Consider the following 23,716-nt stretch of genomic DNA (forward strand, 5'->3'; position numbering starts at 1 on the left):
TATTACTTAAACATGAGTGAGGCAATACTATATTTCAAGAAAAGTTGCGGTAATCAACATAGTAAAATTATGTGTACTGAAATGATCAACTGACTCACAAATGGCTGAAATCATCTGACAGCAACAGCGTAGAAAGCAAGAGGTGCATGAAACACATTTTTATTGAAACTGGAATGACTATATCTATTAGAGCAGTGGTCCCCGACCCTGTCCTGGGGGCCCACCAGCCAGTCGGGTTTTCAGGATATCCACAATGAATATGCATGAGAGAAAATTTGCATGCACTGCCTCTAAAACATGCAAATTCTCTCATGCATATTCATTGTGGATATCCTGAAAATCCGACTGGCTGGTGGGCCTCCTGGACAGGGTTGGGGACCACTGTATTAGAGCAAATAAAATAAGTCCTTAGATTATTTGCTCCTGATTGTCTGGGATTTCATACCGTGTGCTTGCTTTGGTGTTTCTTGAGCGCCACCTACCCAGATATGTCTTTACTTATCCAGCCTAGTAGTGGTGGCTGAATATCTGGTCACATTTAGGGCCCCCACTTATCCGGATAAGTTCTTATCCAGCTACATGGTAGGCAGGAATTTAGCATTTCGAGGAGGAGTTATTTATTTGGTTAACTTAGCTGGTCAAGTGCCGATATTTGGACTTATCCAGTTAAGTTAATCAGATACACCTGCTCGATAGTAGGTCTTAAATTAGCTGAACAAAATTAATAAGAAATTTTTATGTGCTGCTGAATATCCCTTGTAAATTAGCCAAATAAGTCTTATCTAGCTAATTTAGAGGGTCACTTATCAAATGCGTTAGGGGTCCTAACATTCGTGATAATAGCGTAACTCATGTGATAAAAACCGCATCGCGAAATTAGTAGTTGAGTGGGAGGAGTAATGGAAATGAGAGCTGGTTAACATTGTGTGCAATTACAAAATGCACACCTTTTTTCTGTGTGTTATGCCTGCAATAGCTGTGCATTCTGGGATTTATCGCAAATTCCAGTTCGGGAGAGAGGGGAGAGAGAGAGCACCTATGTGGAGGCTCACTTGCATTTGAACTTTTTAAAGAGAGGGCATTATGAACTTGGGATGAGGTCTGTGGGGGTGGGGAGGGTTCTGGGGGGAATTTTACATGCAGTCATATGTACAAACAGAACACCACCAGTGAAGATTTAATGTGATTTGGAGTTATGAAAGGTAAAAGGAAAGTAGATTTTACCATGTGCTCTCTCCCTAGCTTGATGCTCTCTCTACCTAGTTACAAACAAGGTAGGTAGAGAGTAAAGTGTACAAATGCACTCTTCTTTTACCTTTCATCCCTCCACATCACTTTAAATCTTCACTGATAGTAACTGCTCTGTTCGTACATATGACTATGCATGTGAAACTGCTCCGCAGAACCCACTCCACCCCCCCAAACCTCACCCCGATTTACTAGTGGCCCCTCTTACAATGGTATAAACAGTTAACTTTTTTGTGAGCCTCTACAGAGGTGCTCTCTCTCTTTCATCTCTAGCCAGCAAACCACCAATTGTGATAAAATCTCAGTTGGTAATGCAGCGAGCAATGGACTTCTCAGCTTGTGATGTGAAAATAACGCAGGTGTGATAAATTTAACTCATGTTGTAAAAAAAATACCTATGCCCACCTTTTTTTTTTTTTAATCGCATGTGCAATTTTTGCTATATTTTTTAGTATCTACTTCTGAAGGTCTTGCACTCATTTTACTTTTCACTGACAATATTGAATACATTCACGTGTCAGGTCCTCAGATCTTTTGTTGCAGTATGTAGACTGTTATTTTTTCAGTATATAATTTACAAATTGTTGGCAATTTTATGGCGGTTAGGAAACTGGGGAAATCTCCACAGAAAAGCAGAAAACAAATATGAATGCTTCCAGTCAGAATGCTATAAAGTGACAGTTAATCTATCACATTAAATAGCCATAACACTATAAACAGTACTAACATATTTGTGTTTTGTGAATTCTCTGCAAAACGCTTTGTACAATTTTTATTCTGTGTATAGATGTTGACTTAATGCTTCTCATTTCTTGTATTTTTTCATATCTGCAATTCTTCATTCTATAGATGGATTTTGTATGCATGAAGTTTAAGATAAGAAGCATTCCGCATAGTCAAAAGTAAATGACAATTTGAGATGAACTGAAGAAAAAAATCTAACAGGCTATCAGTAAGCTATGGCCTGAAGCAGCAACAAAGATAGTTTTACTGTTACTACAATAGCCAAAAGTAAAGAGAAAAAGACCAGCCACAGCCAGAACGACAGCTGAAGGCCCAGATGCCATCACTGACGGTGCATACTTCCTGTGAAAATGTTTACAAACTCTGCTTTCCAGATCATGTGTCTTACAAAGAAAGAAGGTAAGGCCAAAGTGTTATTTAAACAAAACATAAATAAAAAAGGAAGCAGTGCATGAATATCGAAACAGAAACTATAGTGTGTCCCAACCAACATCATCTTTGTTTGAACTGTAATTTTGGAAAGATATTGAGTATGTGTTTATATTACAATCAAGTGAACTGCAGTAGATTATCTACATTCATAGCATAGTACATCCTGTTGATATCAATCATAGAAGAGGATTTATGCAACATTTGTCATTGTGACAAAACAAAGTCTTAATAAATTCCATGAACATAAAATGCATATGCATCAGTTTCAGGCGCATGATGATATTGACAGTGCTATGACAGGAGACAAACCTACAAATTACTATATTTATTGGTTTCAGAAGTCATAGCCACTTTTTGCATGCTATCATTAGAAAGCCTTCAACCAGTGTCTCGGAGGGAAAAAAAATAATATTCTCTCTTATGTGCATGTACATACCTAGAAACCCTGAAGGACCTCTATTAGTAAGAATGGTCCAACTCACTGGGGAGGGAACAGAGTGTATTAGTATGGGTGATCGCTCCTCCATGTGAGAGATTTAGATGGTGAACTCTCAGCTTACATAAGTCCCTACCACCATCTTACGTTGTGAATTTTTTCTAGTTGACCATCCTAGCGGCAGTATGTCCCTTGCTGTTTTCTTTTGGTTTTTGTTTTCTAGGGAAGGACTGTGAGGAATCTGGGTTAGGACTTGGGTAAAGAAAGACAGAGAAAGAGCCCCCTCACCTATTTTGCCATGGTTTTTGGAAACCTCTATTTTGTGAGGAGGAAATCTAGTTTGCACCCTTCCTGCCTCCTGTTTCCCCTTTCTAAGAAGCTGTTTTGTTTTGCCTAAGTACCATAGGGCACAGGGACCCAGTTCTGGGGGAGGTTTCTGGTGATAATATGAAGAAATGGTGTGTCTCTTACAGAGAGAGAGAGAATCTCAGCACACCTGACCTCTTGGAGCAATGGATTCCCGTCTATTCCCAGGGAGCAGGAGTGCCCAAAGGAAGAAGGGAGAAGATCAATGGCACCATTCAGGTGTTCCCATGGCCATCTCGCAGAGATCAGCAAAGGAAGAGGAGCAGGCGAGCACCACCCAGGTACCCAACGGGAGAAAGCAGGAGAATAAGGCGTAGCTGCAGAAAATGTGCAAAACCTGGCACGTGACACTTACACAGCTAAACTGGGTCATATGCCTAATGCATCTAGCCATTGGGAGGAAGCTTAGAAGGCACCTCCATGACTGGATTGGATGAAGGAACAAAATTATGAATGGGAATTAGCTTTTACTACAAAGTTAACTTCCTGGAAGCTAAAAGGTAAGAAATGTATTGAAGATCTAGTGTGCAAAGAAATTGTAAATATCAAAATCTGTAAAAAAAATTAATCTATCAACTTTTCCATTCTCAATCAGTAAAAACTTAAATTGAAAACTTAAATTGGATTATTAGTCCTGTGAACTATGGATTATAATGTTTGATTAAGATCTAGACAACAGACAAAGCCCAGTATTGTAATCTTCTCCCCACTAGGAAATTCACAGAGAAAACTACCAACAGTAAAAGTATTTTCCCCATAGACACAGACTGGGAGAAAAGCCTTAGTAAATCAGGCCCTATATGTTTCAGATGGGGTGTCCCTGCATAGGGACACCAGCCCGGGAATACACATATAAATTGTGAGTGGTTATTTTTTTGACAGGTCATGCTAAGGTTACCAACCTGGACCCTTCATGACATTGCTTCCTTTTCCTCATAGGGAAAAAAGCAGAAGGCAGAGACTGCCACTAGACTAGAGACAGCAATTTTCCACTGTATTTGGTAGGCCCAAGCACTCAATTAGATTTTGAGAAAGGAGAAGTTCCCTGAAACACTATTTCCTTTACCTTTAACAGCACAATAAAATCCCATCAAGTTCCACCAAACATTACCTTGAAGAACTGTGTTACTCTGTCAGTAATGCCACGACAGATCATTACATAAGTGTCAACATTTTACAGCTCTGAAAAGTCATGAACAGAAATGGTACAGAGGTAGTTGAGAGGTTATTCTTTCTGAATCTCCAAGAAATGTATTTCAAACTGGTATCCTGGAATTCTATTTGACCTGAAAATAACAGGACAGACTTAAAAGTTCCATTCGGCGGTCTCTGATTTTCAGCTAGTCTTGATACAGCATGTGACAAGGCAGCTCTATCAAGGACATGAAGATTTCCAAGGCACAGGAGTGGCTCAGTGCACAAAGGAGTGCATTTAATTTTCATGGCAGTTACCTCTGCTTTAGAAGTGCACATTTATCTGAGGTGCTAAGTTGTTTGCTTATGGGACCAGAAGGCAGCAATTCTGGCAGCTGACTTTTTTTTAGCTTTAGTTAAAAGAAGAGATTATTGCCACATGCCTGCACATTCCTCCTGATAAACAATCTGAGCTGAGAGCTACTTGCTTTAACTTTTTTTTCCTCTAATTTACAGCTTGAAATGGTGGATATATATTGCTCAGTAAGGCACATTATGTACATTAAATCAGTATTAATGCAACATGTTATTGATAATGACAAATTTAACAAAGTGAGCAAAATATTGATGAGCTGTTTTGTATGCAAATATGAACAAAGCAGCTCATTAATATTTAAGGACACAATTTCCAAAGCCTTTTTCACACTAAACAACTGTTTACGCATGTAAAATGCCCACTGAAAATTTTCACCCTTCATAATGGGCAAAAGTATCTATACTTCTTACTTACATCAAAAAAGGAGTGAGGAAGGAAAGAGAAACTTCTGAGGAAAGAAAGTATGCACAGGGCTTTCATTTTGAAAGTCTCATGTGTACTTTCTGTTGATGCATTACAGTAAGTGCATTTTCAAAGGAAAAGTACATAAGATTTGCCATATTGGATCAGACCAAAGGTTCATCAAGCCCAGTATCCTGTTTCCAGCCATGACCAATCCAAGTCACAAGTACCTGGCAGTTTCCCAAGAGGTAGATAGATTCCATGCTGCTTATCCCAGGGATAAAAAGTGGATTTCTGCAACTCCACCTTAATAATGGTTTATGGACTTTTCCTCCAGGAACTTGTCCAAATCTTTTTTAAACACAGCTACTCTAATAGCTTTTAGCACATCCTCTGGCAATGAATTCCAGAGCTTAATTATGCATTGAGTAAAACAAAGTTTTCTCTTATTAGTTTTAAATGTATAATCTAGTAATTTCATTGTGACCCACAGTCTGTGTGTTGTGCCCGGTCGCAGATGGCTGGAACCTCTGCTGCTCACCTCATTTTTCTCAGTAGCTCTGATTCTGGCTAAGATGGCCGCCCCTGCCTCTGCACGCCAACCTCCCTGGCATTCCCGGGACGGCATGGGCGATCCCGGTCGCCATCTTGAATCTGGTGTGACCTAGGGCACGCGTGCGTGCCTGCCTCCTTCTTATGCACGTCATGGCAGGAACCTCGGGGGCGTCCCCTCCGCATGACGTCACTGCCTACGAGTATTTAAGCCTACCGGACTTTCCTACCTACGAGTTAGCAAGGATTCCATCTTGCTCAATTCCTTTCCTCTGAGATGCTTCGCCTTGCTGTTCCTGTGTTCCAGACTAAGTGACTCAGGTACCAACTCTTCGGGGGCCTTTCTGCACTCAGGGCTATCTGCTCCTCGGAGAGCCGTATCCTCCTGTCTCACATTCACCATCTGAGTTCCTCTCGCAGCTTCCTCAGACGACCCTTCACTGTTCCTGCTTTGGGTCTCTGCTGCTACTACTACGAACTCTCTACTGCAACACCACAGAGTGAATACAAGACCTGCTCTACATTACTGCTTCCATCTTGCTGTGTAAATCCTTGGGTTACCCTGCTCTGCAGACCACTACCAGATCCACGCTGTCTTGTGCTAATTGCCAACATCTATCTCCGGCTTACCCCATGCTGCGGACCACTACCGGAGCTACAACATACAAAGCCTACCAAGAGCAAGTATTCCCCGGGTTACCCCACTCTGCGGACCACTACTGGAGAATCCATCCCAGGTCTTCCTACTCCAGGACTGAGTTTACAAACCTGCTCCTCAAGTTTCGCTTTGCTGTATAATAAATATTCTCTGACTCCTGTGTCCATCACTGCTAGACCCCGCCTGTCATGGAGAATCCCTTCAGGGCTCCTCCCTGTGGGTGGAGTCAGCTCTCTCCACAACCCAAGGGCCCACAAACCAAATTCAAACATAACATAACACTTTGTACTCTTTGAAAGTGTGAACAACCGATTAACATTTACTCATTCCACTCCACTCATTTTATAGACCTCTATAATCTCCCCTCAGCTGTCTCTTCTCCAGGCAAAAGAGACCTAATCTCTTTAGCCTTTCCTCATAGGTGAATTGTTTCATCCCCTTTATCATTTTGATTTCTCTTCTCGGTAACTTTTTAAATTCTGCTATATCTTTCTTGAGATGTGGTGACCAGAACTGCACACAATACTCAAGATCAAGCTTGAATCATGGAGTGATACACAGGCATTATGATATTCTCTGTTTTATTCTCCATGCCTTTCCTAATAATTCCTAGCATTCTATTTGTTTTCTTGGTTGCTGTTGTACAATGAGCAGAAGATCATTTCAACATGTTATCAACGATGACGCATAGATCTTTTTCCCGAATTGTGACTCCTAATGTGGAACCTTGCATTGTGTAGCTATAAATTGGATTACTCTTACCTATGTGCATCACTTTGCACTTGTCCATTTTAAATGTCATTTGCTATTTGCATATCCAGTCTTCCAGTTTTGCAAAGTTCTCTTGCACTTTCTCACAATCCTCTTGTAATTTAATAACCTCATTTAGGGGCACTACAGCCATTATGAAAATTTCTCCCAAATGAATTGCCATAAACCACATTAAGCTACATGATTTTTCAGAAAGCCAAAAAAGTTTACACTTTGAGGTATAGTTCTTTGGTTCAGAGTACCAGCAGACTAACAGCCTGATGATGTTGGGACTTATATCCACAAACTATGGTACCTTCCAGGAGTCTTGGAGGGGACACACACTCTTTCTGGTTGAAGTATCTGAAATATGAGCTTTTCCTGGTGACTTGCAAAGACTTCTGGGGATCTCAGGGAGCATGAACACTGCACGGGAGGGGTGCCAGGGTTTCAGGGCTACATGCCTCTTTTCTTGGGTTGGGGTGGAGGGGGGCTACTTTTCCTTATTGCACGTGTCCATTATTGCCACTGATTCATTACTGCTTAACACCCTTTAGTAAATACACACTAATGTGTTTAATATGCTTTACTATATGGGGTCCTAAATTCCATTAATACATTATTTTGTGTAGATAGGAGTGCTTTAAATTTGCAAAACAATCAATTCTTGCTTACATGTTCACATTGTCTTATTGTCCCACCCTCCTTGCCCCATGCTCATCCACCCATTTACTGCTTTTCTTATATAGTTATTTTAGAAAGTAGAGACTGATTTCTTGCAGCCAATTATTAATTCCACCTAGTAATCCACATGGTTTTGATTCATTCTAATTATGCCCTTGATTTTGTCTGTGCATCTTGAGCAGGGACTGTTTTGTGTGTTTCTGGTTGTACTATGTCAATGAAAAACATAAGCAATACATAGGCATATATAGATAGATATATAAAAATAGCCAGAAAAAGACCATACAGCCTGTAGGGATTAGGCCAGTCACTTTAAAAGATATGTGCAACTGGACCGAAGTCTGTAGGCTTGAACAAAACTAAGCAACAGAAAATGGAGTTTCAAACTACATGATGATCTCTACAGTTTCAATGCCTGGGAACTACACAGAAGAGAAGAAACTGCCATTGTTCTTCTTATCAAACATCTGTCTGTACCTCACAATTTGCTGGTACATCCTGGACACAGACTTTGGCCTTGTATCTGGTTATGAAGGAAGAATTATTCGAGAGAAATTCATTTCATAATCCTATATGTGAATATGTGTATAAGTACTAACTATGATGAAGTCATATCAGGAGCCCAACAATTCCATATCTCTGGATGGTGGTAACATCCAAACAAGATCAACGTTTGGATCTTATGCATCTACATATGTATGAAGTCCTGAATACAGAAAAGACTTTGGACTTTACAGTCTGCAGAACCTCTTCCATATTCCATTGCTGGAGGAGCTTTTCCTTGTTCGTTGCTGCCATTCCTTGAACTTTATGTGCATAAATTTGACAATACTTTTCCATGAATCTCTAGGTAAGCTTTGAGATTGGATTTAAAGCTAGGCCTAGCCCTGCTACATTTACTGTGGGGACCTTGCCAGTCTCACATCAGCCTGTTGAGTTATGCTATCTTTACCCCATTCCTACCTGCATAGCTTACAGAGGCATCTATGAGTGCTTGGGGTTATGCTTGAAACCTTGGCAATAACCTGTTATTTTCCCACTAGAGATACAGCTGGATACCTTCCAGGAGAGCATACCTACTACTGCAGCAGATTTAGGCTTAATAACTTCTAGCTGGGGAAAGTTAATTGACAATGTATGTTTCACAAATGCAGTTAACTGAGTTATCATAGAAATGCTTGTATAAATTTTGTAATGAGCAATTTGCTCTATTAAATCAGAAATTTAAAACAAGACTATATGGTCGGTTAACCCTTTATATACTATTGCTCATACAATAAAAACATATCAAACCTGTTGCTATTTATTGTTCACTTACTGTATAACCGGTTACTTGTAAAGCCTTGTGCTAAGTTATTGTTTACTGTAAACCGAGGTGATGTAGACCTTTACGTACCGCGGTATATAAAAATCTCCAAATAAATAAACAAATAAATCAAACTTGAGAAGGCATAAACCTCTGATTCCTTAAACAACTGAGTTTAGATCACAGGTTATATGTTCATATCAGATAATCCATCAATGTAGCCATTTATCTACAAGCCTTTCTAGTCTGGCCAACCACCTTCTCACCTCTATAGTCCCTACCATTCTTTCAGAGAACCCCTGTGCTTGTCCCATGCTTCAGGCTTTCTTGAATTCAGGCTTTCTTGAATTCAGATTCTGTCTAGCTATTTAGACTTAAGAAAACCACTGGGTATCCCTGGTTATGAGCAAGAATGATTAGCTCTACTCTTTGGGATCCTGCAGTGTACTTGTGACTTGGATTGGCCACTGTCAGAGACAGAATGCTATGCTTTATGGACTCTTTGTCTGACCCAGTATGACATTTCTTATGCTCTTATATGCATCCATCTTTTCTGTAAAGAAATATTTTGTTAGATTACCCCCTTTTCACCTTCATCCCATTAGCCCTAGTTCCACCCAGAGTCTCCTTTTCCTTTGCAAGAGTACTGCCTCCTGTGCATTGATACCATAGAGGTATTTTAATGTCTGTATCATTTCTCCCTTCCTTTCCTTTATAGTCTGTACTGATTCCATCTGGTTTAGATCCTTTTGAAGAATTGGTTTCCAGAATTGTTCACAGTATTCCAAATGATGCCTCACAAGGGACTTAAAAAGCAAAACGGAAGTCGGTCGAGCATAGCCACAGATGTGAAAAGAATAAAAATGGGCGTTCCCATTTCCAAATTGAATCCAATAGAATAAATTTACTTTCCAAGGCATCGGTCTTGTCTTTTTGTTCTTTTCACATCACAAGGGACTTATAAAGAATCAATATCACCTTTTTTTTCTGTTGACCATTCCTCTACCTATGCACCCAAACATTGTTTTGGCTTTTGCTGTTGTTTTAACCACCTTGAGATCATTATATATGATTACCCCAAGATCATGCTCTTATTGCATGTATAGAAGAATTTCACTCCTAGACTATACGGCTCCCTTGGGATTTTGCAAGCAAAATTCATGACTGAATTTTTTTTAGCATTAAATCTTAGCTGCCAGATTCTAGACAATTCCTCAAGTTTTGCTAAGTCCCTCCTCATGTTTACTATACTTTCCTGAATGTCTACCCTGTTTCACATTTTGGTATCACCTGCAAAAAGACAAACCTTTCCCAATAGTCCTTCCACAATATCACATATGAAAATGTTTAACTGAATGGTCCAAAAACCAATCCTTGTAACATACCAATAGTATTGTCAACTCCATGTACCATTACTTATTGTTCCCTCTCATCCAGAGAGTCTCTAACCTACTCACTTTAGGGCCCCATACCAAGGATCCTCGGTTTATTTATGTTACCTATGTGAAACTGTATCAAAAGCCTTACTTAAATCGAAATATGCTAAGTCTAGCACTGATCCAATCTTCTGGTCAACCAAAAATATTGATAAGATTCATCTGATAAGACCAATATATAACTAGAATACCACCCGTGATAAGGAAAAGGGGCATGGCTATGATAATATTAATGTTACTGAACTGCACACTATCTTAGCGCTTTGCATAGGTATTTTATCAGAATGTTAAAGTTAATGAGGAGGGAGGGAGAGGGAGACTATAAGATTCTCAAAGTAGTCAACTATTTATATCATTATAGGAGGATCATCTAGTAACTCAAGGTGAGGTTTTGGTGGTGGTCTACAGTTTTGTGGCCAGCTTTACATGCACAGTGAGAAGTACAAACAGCACTGTACTCGTCAGTGAAGATTTGGCGTGATTTAGAGTGAGGAAAGCCACACAAAAATGAGATTTCTACAATGTTCTCTCACCCTAACTTGATAGTGCCCAAGTAGAGAGTGCATCAAGCTAGGGCGAAAGAACATTGTAGAAATCTCATCTTTGTGTACCTTTCCTCAATCCAAATCACGTCAAATCTCCACTGATGTGAACTGTGCTATTTGTACATCTCACTGTGCATGTAAAACTGGCCCCAAAACCCTAGATCAAAACCTCACCTCGATTTAATAGCTGGCCCTGTAGTGGTATAAAGAGTTGTCTACTATGTGTGCTACCCTAGAGGTTCTCTCTCACTCTTTCTCCCTCTCCCCCCCCTCCCCCCATCTGCAATTAGAATTAGCAATATCTGCTTTGGGCATATTGTACAGCTTAATGCCTGGAAAAAAGGTGTAGTTATTTTCAGCAATAATGATTTTCATTGATCCCACCCCTTTGAATACATTCAAAAATTTTGCATTCATGTTGCAATAACTATCGCAGGTGTTAGGGCCCTAATGACATAATGAATTTTGATGAATGACCCTGATAGACAGAGATTAAAAAAAAAAAACAAAACATAGATCTCTCCATACCTTTCTATATTGTGGTGAGGGAGGGATGTCCATTCCAGCTACTATATCAGCTAAAGCCCCCACAATGTGGCTTGGAAGAGTTTGGTATACGCCAAGGTACCCCAAAAGCAAAGAAAGAAATGCAGTGAAATATATTTTCCCGGTTCCCTGGTGCTCTGAGCATGGAGTCCCTGAGAGTAGGGTGGGTGAGGACTGCAAGCTCAATAGGTATACAGGTGAGAGGGACCAGAGTTGCAAGGAGCGGTGACGGAGGATAATTGCTTAATCAGCTCTCACCAGAGCAGAGCAAGCAAGAATCAGAGGAAATTAGAGAATATGACAGCAGAAAAAACAGAGGGTGTGAAGATGGAAATAGATAAAAGCCTTTTTCTACTGAGTTTCACTGTGGGAGGAGGGGGTGACAGAGCAGGCCTGCCGCAATGCTGGCATATTGCACTTTACTGCAATATTTGTTTTGAACCTCATTGCTAAGAAGCCCTGCAGTGGCTGTTAAAATCCTGAGTTTGTTTCACTGTGGGAGGAAGAGTGAGAGAGAGAGAGTGAGAGAGTAGGCCTCCTACAACATTTGCTTATTGAACTTTACCACTGAGAGATGGAAGCTTTGCGGCAGCATTTGGGAACTCGCTGCTGCAAAGCTCTGCAGAGCAGTTCTGCCTCAACCCCAGTTTCCTGGACTTTATTACCGAGAGAGAACAATTCTGCCACAGCCTTTGTTTAATGAACCTCATTACTGAGAAGATCTACTGAGCCTGTTATACCCTATGTTTATCCCAGTGGAAGAGGAGGGGTAAGAAGGGGCAGTGTTACCACAACGTCAGCTTATTAACTGTTATTACGGAGGGAGAAAGTAGCTTGCTACAGCAGTTTTTTTTATTTTACTGAACTTTATTACTTGGGGGGGGGGGGGGGGAGAGCAATTCTGCCACAATGTTTGCCTATTATATTGTATTGATAAAAAGCCCTGCAGAGACTGGGATTTAAAAGAGATAAATAAGCTTTCCTGCTGAGTAACTCCATCAATGGAAGCTACACCTGTAGCCTTCGTCGAGGGTGGACCTCCACATTTTAATAGATAGACAGACAGAGATATGTATAGATGTATTATTATATGAGGCCAATATCCAGTGCCAGTTGTCTGACTTAATTGGATAGATGAAATGGGACTTGAAAATCCTGCCATGCCCAGAGGCCCTGAGAGGGCTGGATAATGTTTTCTGATTAAAAAGTTATCCAGCTAACTCACAAGCAAGGCAGGAGCATTCCAGGGCACAACTAGTTATCTAGCTAAGGGGGTCATTTATCAAAGTGCTATATGGCATTTTCGCATGCAAAAACGCCATTAACGCATGTGAAAGCACCATAATGCATGGTGCGATGCAAATGAGAAAAGGGGAGGATATTGGGGTGGGATTTGTGGCCAAGTGGGCTGGGCTCACAGTTTTGCGAAGCCATATCGCACGGCTTTAACGTGAATTTTAACTACACCTTTTTCATTTGCGTAAAGCCGTGTGATAGGGCTTTATTGTGAGTTGCGATGTTTTCGCAAATGCCATTTTAAGCTCCTGGAGAGCCAGCCTAGCTATCAGGGCCCTCCTACAACCACTGGGGGCGGGAGAGAGAGAGAGAGAAAGAGAGAGAGACTAGCTGTAATGCCCTCACACTAGATAGGTATATATATCTCTATGGGAGGCCCACCTAGTAACTGGAGGTGAGGTTTAGGTATTAGTGTAGGGGTTAGGGGCCACTTTGACATTCAAAGTGAGACATACGAACAGAACAGTGCTCTCTTGTGTTCCCCAGGTAGAGAGTCCATCAAGCTAGGTTGAGAGAACACTGTATAAACCTCATCATTGTATGAGTTTCCTCACTCCGAAGGTCATCAAATCTTCACAAGAGAGCACTGTTCTGTTTGTACGTCTCACTTTGAATGTCAAATGATCCCTAAACCCTACACTAATACCTAAACCTCACCTCGAGTTACTAGGTGGGCCTCCCATAGAGATATAAATACCTATCTAGTGTGAGGGCATTATGGCTAGTCTCTCTCTCCCCCTCCCCGCCCCCCCCCCCCCCCCCCCAATAGTGGTTGTAGGAGAGCCCTGATAGCTAGGCTGGCTCTCCAGGAGCTTAAAATTACTAAATATGGTAATCTGCATTAAGATTATGCTAATACCTATGTGAAGCACTAACTGCCTATTACCATAAAACACACCCCTTTTTCTATCACATTTATTTAGTGCATTTTGATAAATCCAGGCCTAAGTTAGCTGAATAAATAATACTCTTCAGCATTATCCAGCTAATAGAGGGGTCAATCATTAAGATGTGGTATTTTTCCCTTAGGGTACAATACAGCTAAGGTGACAAAGCCATGGTAAATGACCCTGCAGATTTGTGACTCCCACAATATTTTTCCCCACAGTCAAATATCGTGGCCTACAGTATTTTGAGACTTGGAAAAATACCGCAGCAGCGAATGCCCCCCATGAAAGCACAATGTTGGTCCCCGGAATGTGGGGCCACAATTAATAAAAGTGGCTGATGGCTCCAAGAAAGTACCCCCTCAAAAATAGTAAGGAATCCCGGGGGTCTGCATAGATCCCTGCCTACTCCCTGCCACTGCACATGGCCTACAGTTGTAAATATAATTTATTTATTTATTGTATTTAGCCTTTTTCTAAACAATCATTCCATATCAAAATCGCAACGGTTTACAAAATTAACATATATAGATATAAATCAACAAATAATGACTGGATAAAAAGGTAGTGTTCATAAACAGACAACAACATCTATCAAATTAAATGTTCCAATCTATTTGACTAACAGTCCAGGACACAGACAAGTAGTATTTTATTATTTATTTATTTTTAATTTTTATATACCGAAGTTCTTGTGGGAATTACAAATCACTCCGGTTTACATAAAACGATGAACTGCCCAACAGCGGATGGGGGCTTTACATAGTACTGTAGAACATAAGGAACAATAAAACCGGATGTCAATTTAACATAGTAATAATAAATATAATATAATATGTATATACAATTTAACTATTTAACGTAGTAGAGAAGACCTGTCAAATCTACCATATAGATACAATAAGAATAATATAGTGAACTTATGGATTCAAAAATTGATTGAGCAGTTGTGGAGTCCTGATAGTAGGAATCGGTGAGGTGTCGATAATTTAGGGATACCTAGTATTTAGGAAGTCCTCCTGTCTAAGTATCATTGAGAATCTGGGAAGGCTTGTTGGAAAAGCCAGGTCTTCAGTCTTTTTTTGAACTCTTGATGACTGGGTTCTAGTCTTAGATCTGGGGGGAGAGCATTCCACTGGTGGGGTCCAGCTGAATATAATGCTCGTTTGCTCAATGCTGATTTTACTTGTGGGACATGCAGTGTTCCTTTGTATGCGCTTCTAATTGGTCTAGAAGATGTATGCGGTTGAAGTTGAGTGCTTAGCATGATAGGAGCCAGATTGTATATTGCTTTGTGTACTATTGTGAGTATCTTATAGAGTATCCTATGTTTGATGGGAAGCCAATGTAAGTTACGAAGGATTGGGGTGATATGGTCTTTTTTGTTAGAACTTGTGAGGATTCTAGCAGCGGAATTCTGTACCATCTGTAATGGTTTGATGGTGTTGAAGGGTAGACCTAGCAGAAGGGAGTTGCAATAGTCGAGCTTTGATAGTATGATGGATTGCAGTACGAGCCTGAAGTCCGAGAAGTAGAGGAGGGGTTTTAAGTTTTTTGAGGACTTGCAGTTTGTAAAAGCAGTCCTTAGTGGTAGTGTTTACGAACTTTTTTAGGTTTAGATGGTTGTCTAGCCAGGCTCCAAGGTCTCTGACGTCGGGTGAGAACTTGCTATTTGAGTTCGGAGGAGAGAGGTTTGATGAGATTGTAAGGGGATCCTGGGAGACAATGAGCATTTCGGTTTTATTGTCATTCAATATTAGGTTGAGGTTTGAGAGAATGTTTTTAATCGGCTGTAGGCATTCGTTCCAGTATGTGATAGTACAGAGAATAAAATATAATTTAGTCAGTACGTTGAAATGATTCTTAAATTCACTCTTTAAAATGTATTCCTTATGCTTCACTTAGTATCTTTTCTCCTTTTATTTTTTTTTTTTCGTAGCTCTCCACTTTCTGATGTTTTAAGTAAAGTTATATGCATTTTTAATAGCCATTTTTTTTAGCTCACTTTTAAAACTGTTTCTATCTGGTATCAAATGTATCATCTCAGGTAGAGCGTTCCATAGCTTTGGACCTGTTATGGAAAACATACGGTCTCTTACTGGCGTCAGATCTGTGCTCCATATTGAGGGAACAGTCAATAGACCTTTACTTAGAGATCTTAGTGTTTGCTGAGGTGTGTATGGTTGTAAAGTCACACCTATACACCTATCATGCTGGTGTTACTGGATTGAATGGTGTTGAATATTAGTGTTAATACTTAATTTAAAAAACACTTAAAAAAAAAAATGACACAAGCACCGCCCCACCCCCAATCATGCCCCTTCACTCAAAAAACCCAGCTTCCAGAGGCCAAGGGGCTGGGACCATCACCATAGCCCCAGCCCTCCTGGACCCTTCCCTTTTTGGAAAAAAAAAAAGCTCTGGTGGTCTGGTGGACTATCCCCATCTCACTACTGGACTCCTTCCTAGTCTATCCCTTACTTGCAAAACTGACATTAGTGGTCCAGTGGGGGCTCGGAGCAGCACCTACACCCTGGGCCCATGCGGCAGCCCTTTCTCATCATAATAGGGGCAAAGGCTGGGTGGTACCAATTTGGAAAATGGCTGCTGCTGGGGCTTGGAGTCTAGGGGGAACTCTGGGTCCCCCACTGAACCACCAATTCCATTTTTGCAAGTCAAAGGGGGGGGGGGGGGTTGGGGATGGGAATTGTAGGTCCACTAGACCAGCCGGGATCCTTTTTAGGTGTAAGACTGTGCATGGATGGGGTGGTCCACTGGACAGTCGGCAGTTTTTCTAAAAATAGGAGCTCTGGTGGGGGGTGCCTGGCTAACCGGCCTCCGGGGCATTTTTTTTTTTTGTGTGTGAAGAGGTAGGGTTGGGGTGTGGGCAGGGCTTGTGCTGTTCTTTAAAATTGATTTTGTTATTTTTACGGATATGGGCCACTTGCAAGGGTAGCGGGGGTGGGGGGGGGGGGGAGAAGGAGAGGAAAGGCAAGAAAGTCTATGCAGAACCCTGAACGTTTTTATTACTTTGAAGTGGCGCCTTTAAAAGTGGTAGTGGTCCACCACAGGTAAATCAAGTTGTGAACTAAATAAGCTATAACACTTGAATTGTAGCTAATTACTAGTCACATAATTTGGCATATAGATTTTTCAGCAAGCCATGTTACTTGATTAGCATAGTATAAGGTATGACCTCATTTCCATGTGTTTGCATGCTGATGAGCTCATTTTAATATAAATGGTTCCAGGCTTCATTTAACACAAGATTTTCATGCAATAAATGGCCTAAGGTTGCTCCCATTGCCAGATAAATTTAGGGGAACTGTAGAGCAGTCCAAGTTTAGCCAGATAAACTTACCTGGATAAATTTGCCTGGACAATTATCCTTGCTGGCCAGCAGCTAAATATTTGACTATTTATATATCTATATCTATACACACGCATACTTACATGAATATTGATGGTGGCTATAAAACGTCTACAACCCCTTAAACATTTTTCACATTTTGTTTTGGCAGCACATCAAACATTTATGCATTTAAATGAGGAGGGGGGGGGATTATTATTTTTCCAATTCAGCATCACATCCTACTCTGCACTTTTCAGATCCAAAAATGTTTTAATCGAGAGTCAAAATATATACATATCCAAAAAAAAAAATGTTAATCTGTCAGAGAACTCCTCACCCCTCTTAGTGGAAGCATCTCTTGCAACAATTACAGCTGTATCTCTTCCAACTTTATATATCTAGATTGGTCAACAGTAGATCATTATACAACTGTTCAAGCTCTGTCAAGTTCCTTGGGAAGTACTTATGGACAGCAAACTTCGTCATGATACAGAATATTGATTGGGTTGAAATCCCAGCTCTGGTTGGGCTATTTCAGGACATTTTCCTGTTTGTTCCTTAGCTACCAGTTGTCCATAAGAACAAGCCATATTGGGTCAGACCAAGGGTCCATCAAGCCCAGCATCCTGTTTCCAACAGTGGCCAATCCAGGCCATAAGAACCTGGCAAGTTCGCAAAAACTAAGTCTATTCCATATTACTGTTGCTAGTAATAGCAGTGGCTATTTTCTAAGTCAACTTAATTAATAGCAGGTAATGGACTTCTCCTCCAAGAACTTATCCAATCTTTTTTTAAACACAGCTACACTAACTGCAATAACCACATCCTCTGGCAAAAAATTCCAGAGCTTAATTGTGCGTTGAGTGAAAAAGAACTTTCTCTGATTAGTTTTAAATGTTTCACATGCTAACTTCATGGAGTACCCCCTAGTCTTTCTATTATCTGAAAGAGTAAATAACCGATTCACATCTACCAGTTCTAGACCTCTCATGATTTTAAACACCTCTATCATATCCCCCCTCAGCTGTCTATTCTCCAAGCTGAAAAGACCTAACCTCTTTAGTCTTTCCTCATAGGGGAGCTATTCCATTCCCCTTATTTTGTCACCCTTCTCTGTACCTTCTCCATTTCAATTATATCTTTTTTGAGATGCGGTGACCAGAATTGTACACAGTATTCAAGGTGCGGTCTCACCATGGAGTCATAGAGGCATTATGACATTTTCCGTTTTATTCACCATTCCCTTTCTAATAATTCTCAACATTCTGTTTGCTTTTTTGACTTCCGCAGCACACTGAACTGACGATTTCAATGTGTTATCCTATATAACGCCTAGATCTCTTTCTTGGGTGGTAGCACCTAATATGGAACCTAACATTGTGTAACTATAGCATGGGTTATTTTTCCCTATATGCATCACCTTGCACTTATCCACATTAAATTTCATCTGCCATTTTGATGCCCAACTTTCCAGTCTCACAAGGTCTTCCAGCAATTTATCACAATCTGCTTGTGATTTAACTACTCTGAACAATTTTGTATCATCTTCAAATTTGATTACCTCACTCGTATTTCTTTCCAGATCGTTCATAAATATATTGAAAAGTAAGGGTCCCAATACAGATCCCTGAGGCACTCCACTGCCCACTCCCTTCCACTGAGAAAATTGTCCATTTAATCCTACTCTCTGTTTCCTGATTTTTAGCCAGTTTGTAATCCACAAAAGGACATCGCCACCTATCCCATGACTTTTTACTTTTCCTAGAAGCCTCTCATGAGGAGCTTTGTCAAACGGCTTCTGAAAATCCAAGTACAGTACATCTACTGGTTCACCTTTATCCACATGTTTATTAACTCCTTCAAAAAAGTGAAGCAGATTTGTGAGGCAAGACTTGCCTTGGGTAAAGCCATGCTGACTTTGTTCCATTAAACCATGTATTTCTATATGTTCTGTGATTTTGATGCTTAGAACACTTTCCACTATTTTTCTTGGCACTGAAGTTAGGCTAACCGATCTGTAGTTTCCCAGATCGCCCCTGGAGCCCTTTTTAAATCTTGGGGTTATATTAGCTATCCTCCAGTCTTCAGGTAAAATGGATGATTTTAATGATAGGTTACTAATTTTTATTAATAGGTCTGAAATTCATTTTTTAGTTCCTTCAGAACTCTGGGGTGTATCCCATCTGGTCCAGGTGATTTACTACTCTTCAGTTTGTCAATCAGGCCTATCACATCTTCTAGGTTTACTGTGGTTTGGTTCTGTCCATCTGAATCATTACCCATGAAAACTTTCTCCAGTACAGGTACCTCCCCAACATCCTCTTCAGTAAATACCAAAGCAAAGAAATCATGTAATCTTTCTGCAATGGCCTTATCTTCTCTAAGTGCCCCTTTAACCCCTCGATCATCTAAAGGTCCAACTGACTCCCTCACAAGCTTTCTGCTTTGGATATATTTTTAAAAGTTTTTACTGTGACGTTTTGCCTCTATGGCTAACTTCTTTTCAAATTATCTCTTAGCCTGTCTTATCAATGTCTTACATTTAACTCGCCAATGCTTATGCATTAATAATTTATTTATTTAAATTATTTTAATATACCGATGCTCAAGACAAAGTCTTATCATACCGGTTTACAGCAAAATCAGGGGAAACCATAATTAACAGAAAGAAAAAGTTACAATGACCAATGCATTATCCTATTTTCTTCTTTTGGATCCTTCTTCCAATTTTTGAATGAAGATCTTTTGGATAAAATAGCTTCTTTCACCTCCCCTTTTAACTGTGCCGGTAATCTTTTTGCCTTCTTTCCACCTTTCTTAATGTGTGGAGTACATCTGGACTGTGCTTCTAAGATTTTTTTTTTTTTTTTTTGAACAATGACTGCCTCTTGCACACTTTTTTTTACCTTTGTAGCTGCTCCTTTCAGTTTTTTTCTAACAATGTTTCTAATTTTATCAAAGTTTCCCTTTTGAAAGTTTAGCACAAGAGCCATGGATTTGCTTACTGTCCCCCTTCCAGTCATTAATTCAAATTTGATCGTATTATGATCACTATTGCCAAGCAGCCCCACCACCGTTACCCTCTCTCTCCAAATCCTGTGCTCCACTGAGAATTAGATATAAAATTGCTCCCTCTCTTGTCTATTCCTGAACCAATTGCTCCATAAAAACGTCATTTATTCCATCCAGGAACTTTATATCTCTAGCATGTACCGATGATATTTTACCCAGTCAATATTGGGGTATGTGTTTGCAATTTTATTGAACAATGATTATATAAAAGTAGCCCTGTGGCTGTGTACTTTGTTTCGTCATGCTGAAAGATGATGATCTTCCCTCCTAGTTTCAGTTGTTTTGCAGTTTCTGTAGTTTTCTCCATTCATTGATCCTTACTTTCTGATAAGTGGCTCAGACCCTGCCAGTTAGAAACATCCCAATAACATGATTTTACCAACTCCATGCTTCACAGTAGCAATGTTGTTTCTTAGTTGATATGTGGTGTTGGGTTTGCACCAAATCTAATGTTTTACATTCAGGCTAAAACATTCTTCCCATCCTACCATACAGGCCAAATTTGAGGAGTGTTTGGGATATTGCTGAGGTCAAATGCACTCTGACGTCTTCAAAGTTGCTATTGGCCAGTTTCCTTCTTCATTGGTTGTCCAATTTGGAGGCGTGGCCTGATCTGGGCAGGGTCTTTGTTGTGCAATACATCTTCCACTCCTTAAGAATCATTTTGACCGCATGCTGAGCAATATTCAAGGACTCTGCAATTTCTTATACCCTTCCCCAGATTTGTGACTTCCTATAATTTTGTCCTGGCATTCCAGAGTTCTTTGGTCAGCTCCATGTTGCTAATGGTTGGGTCTCTAATTTGCAGCAATCCACAGAGTGAACAAAGCATACAGCAGTCACATGGAAATGTGTGTGAAATGATCAAAACTCTGTCCAAATAGTCCAAAGAGATCTTATACTGTAAAGGTAAATAATGTTATCTTTATTGAAGGATTCTAAAAGTCAAACATGGCATGTGATGGTGAGTCCACTGACACCGGCCATGTTTTGCTCAAGGAGCTGTGTTGGGAGGGCAGGCGAAGAATTCTTTAAATCATTCAGCATTTTCAAAACTGAAAGAAGCTTTTGTCTTTATCACCAAACAGCATCTTTGCTTTAAAATGTAAAACCTGACAGAAAGAACTAACAGGAACTGCTGAATTTATCCTGTCAGGATGTGAATCAGTATATTTTAACACATGTAGGGGTCAATTCACTTGGTGTGTGCTTTTTCAGGGTGACTAGTTGCACCACAGATTAAAGCAAGGGTGGATTGCAGGAAAATATCAGCCTGATGGATTTTTTCAAAACCAGCCAAATGGGGTATCTGACTCTCTCATGCACTTTCCCTACAGCACATGCTACGAAAGGTCCTAAAAGCAAGCTAAACTGTCCTTTGAGCAGGGCTAGTGGAAGCACTAGGTGGACTAGGCGACCGCCTAAGATGTCACCGGTCATGGGGGTGGCATCGGCATGGTCTCTTCCTCTTCCCGCATGTTCATATGTTTGTGTATGAGGGAGGGCAGGTGTGCCCATGTGTGTGAATGTATGAGGAAGAAAGTATGTCTCTGTGCATGTGTGCATGAATCCACAACAATCTCTGGACATCTAGAATTCAAAAGATCCCAGGTATGGACAGCAGGGAATTTATTTTTAATCTTTAATCATTTAAATTATTAGGTGCTCTCTGATGTATCTGTTATTTTGAAATGGTTTATTGGTATTTGGAAAATTTATATAATTTTTAAGTTACTGGATGTTGTTCTATTTGTCAGATGTTATGAAATATTCTTTTTATTAGTATAGTTTTACTCAATTGATAATTTATATTTCTTGATTTTATTGTTTGTTAAATTATTATAAATGCATAATTTTACTTGCATATAGGGAGGGTGTGACTGGGGGTGTGGGGAGCAGCAGGCTGTAAGTTTCACCTAGGGCACATAACCTTGCACCGGCCCTGCATTTGAGAGATAAATCATGTGACTAGAGCCTGGCAAAACTGAATCAAAAAATCTCCAAAATAAGTTTAATCATGCTCCTAATTAACTAAGTAGTATAGCACACCCGTCCCCCGCTCAAAGTTTGGTTACATCTCTCATAATATTCTGAATTCCTGGTCTGTGTTAAAGTATCTTCCCAATCAAGCAGTTCTTGATCTAGTTACCAACTAATGAGATAAACACGCTGCCAGTCAGTGTGAGACACACATATGAAGTCGCTCAGCGCAAACACCCACTTTGTATCTGAGAATGTGTATTGTGAGTGTCTCTCTGACCCAAAGACACACTTACATTCTTGTTCTCAATGTGTGGATGTGACTTTGCATCTCAGAGAGGGAGAGAATATGTGTGTGCATACATGTGTGATAAAGACACCCACAAACCTCACAGAAACAGTGTGTGTGTGTGTGTGTGTGTCTCTAACACATATGCATTCTGTTTCTCTCAGACATGCACATTCTGCTATTGTCCTGCTGTTCATGTGCTCAAACAGTGAGTACCCCCCACTTGCTGCCAATCTTTCTCCAGCCTGCAATAGTCCCCCTCCCTTTCCCATTCCCACCCTTCTCAGCATCCCCATTCTCCAACCAGCGTCATTAATTTCAGTCTTCTGAAAGAACGCATTGCTTAATTAGAAATAGCGGTGACAGCTTGAAGGTGCCCCATTTTTGACCAGCTAAATGTAGCCACCGTGTGAATTAAGCCCCTGAGGCAGCCACCGAAGGTGGCGAAACTCGGCCAGAGTCGGGCATTCGCAATTTATTTTACGTCTCCTTCATTAAAGTTTGAAAAAGACGCTCTTGTGGCATCCTTCGTTTTGTTGCAACACTAGGGATAGACACTGACCCCAAGTAGCACAGATCCAGATAGAATCCAGCATTTTCACATAAAGATAGTGTAGCTAGGACTGGTGGGGTATTAGGCACCCTAGCATAATCTTACAGACTTGAGCCCTCCCACCTTCCTCCTCTCTCTCTCACACAGTTAAAAATTGGAAATTTATAACAGATTTTACATGGAAAAGGACATTTACAGCATATTATATTTGCATGCACTGCTGTGATGCCAAGAAAAATCCAGAAAGGACACTTGGAACCCATATCACATTAGGCAAATTATGGTGTGTGTTGGGTGTGGGCTTGACCCTCAGAAAGTCATTCGTAAACTGAATTACAATTACAATATTGTAAACCTCCTATACCAAAACCGCACTAACTACAAGCACTTAAAAAGTGATAACCCTACCTACAAAAAGGCAACACTGAAAATATTATATCAGGCCCTAAATCATCAATACATCCCCCTATTAAGAAAATAGAATAAGCCAAGATGTTATAGATCCCTCCATAGCAGCTATATGCTAGTAGAATACTTCACCTAGACACATATGCAGAAGCTGAAAGATCCTCACCAAATATAGAATAATGTAATCATAAAGTATATATAGAAAAGCGCAAAGAAAAACTGAATTGAAACCACAACAAGCCATACTCTATGCAGCATAACAAT

This window comes from Rhinatrema bivittatum, chromosome 1 (assembly GCF_901001135.1).
Source record: "Rhinatrema bivittatum chromosome 1, aRhiBiv1.1, whole genome shotgun sequence".
NCBI lineage: Eukaryota > Metazoa > Chordata > Amphibia > Gymnophiona > Rhinatrematidae > Rhinatrema > Rhinatrema bivittatum.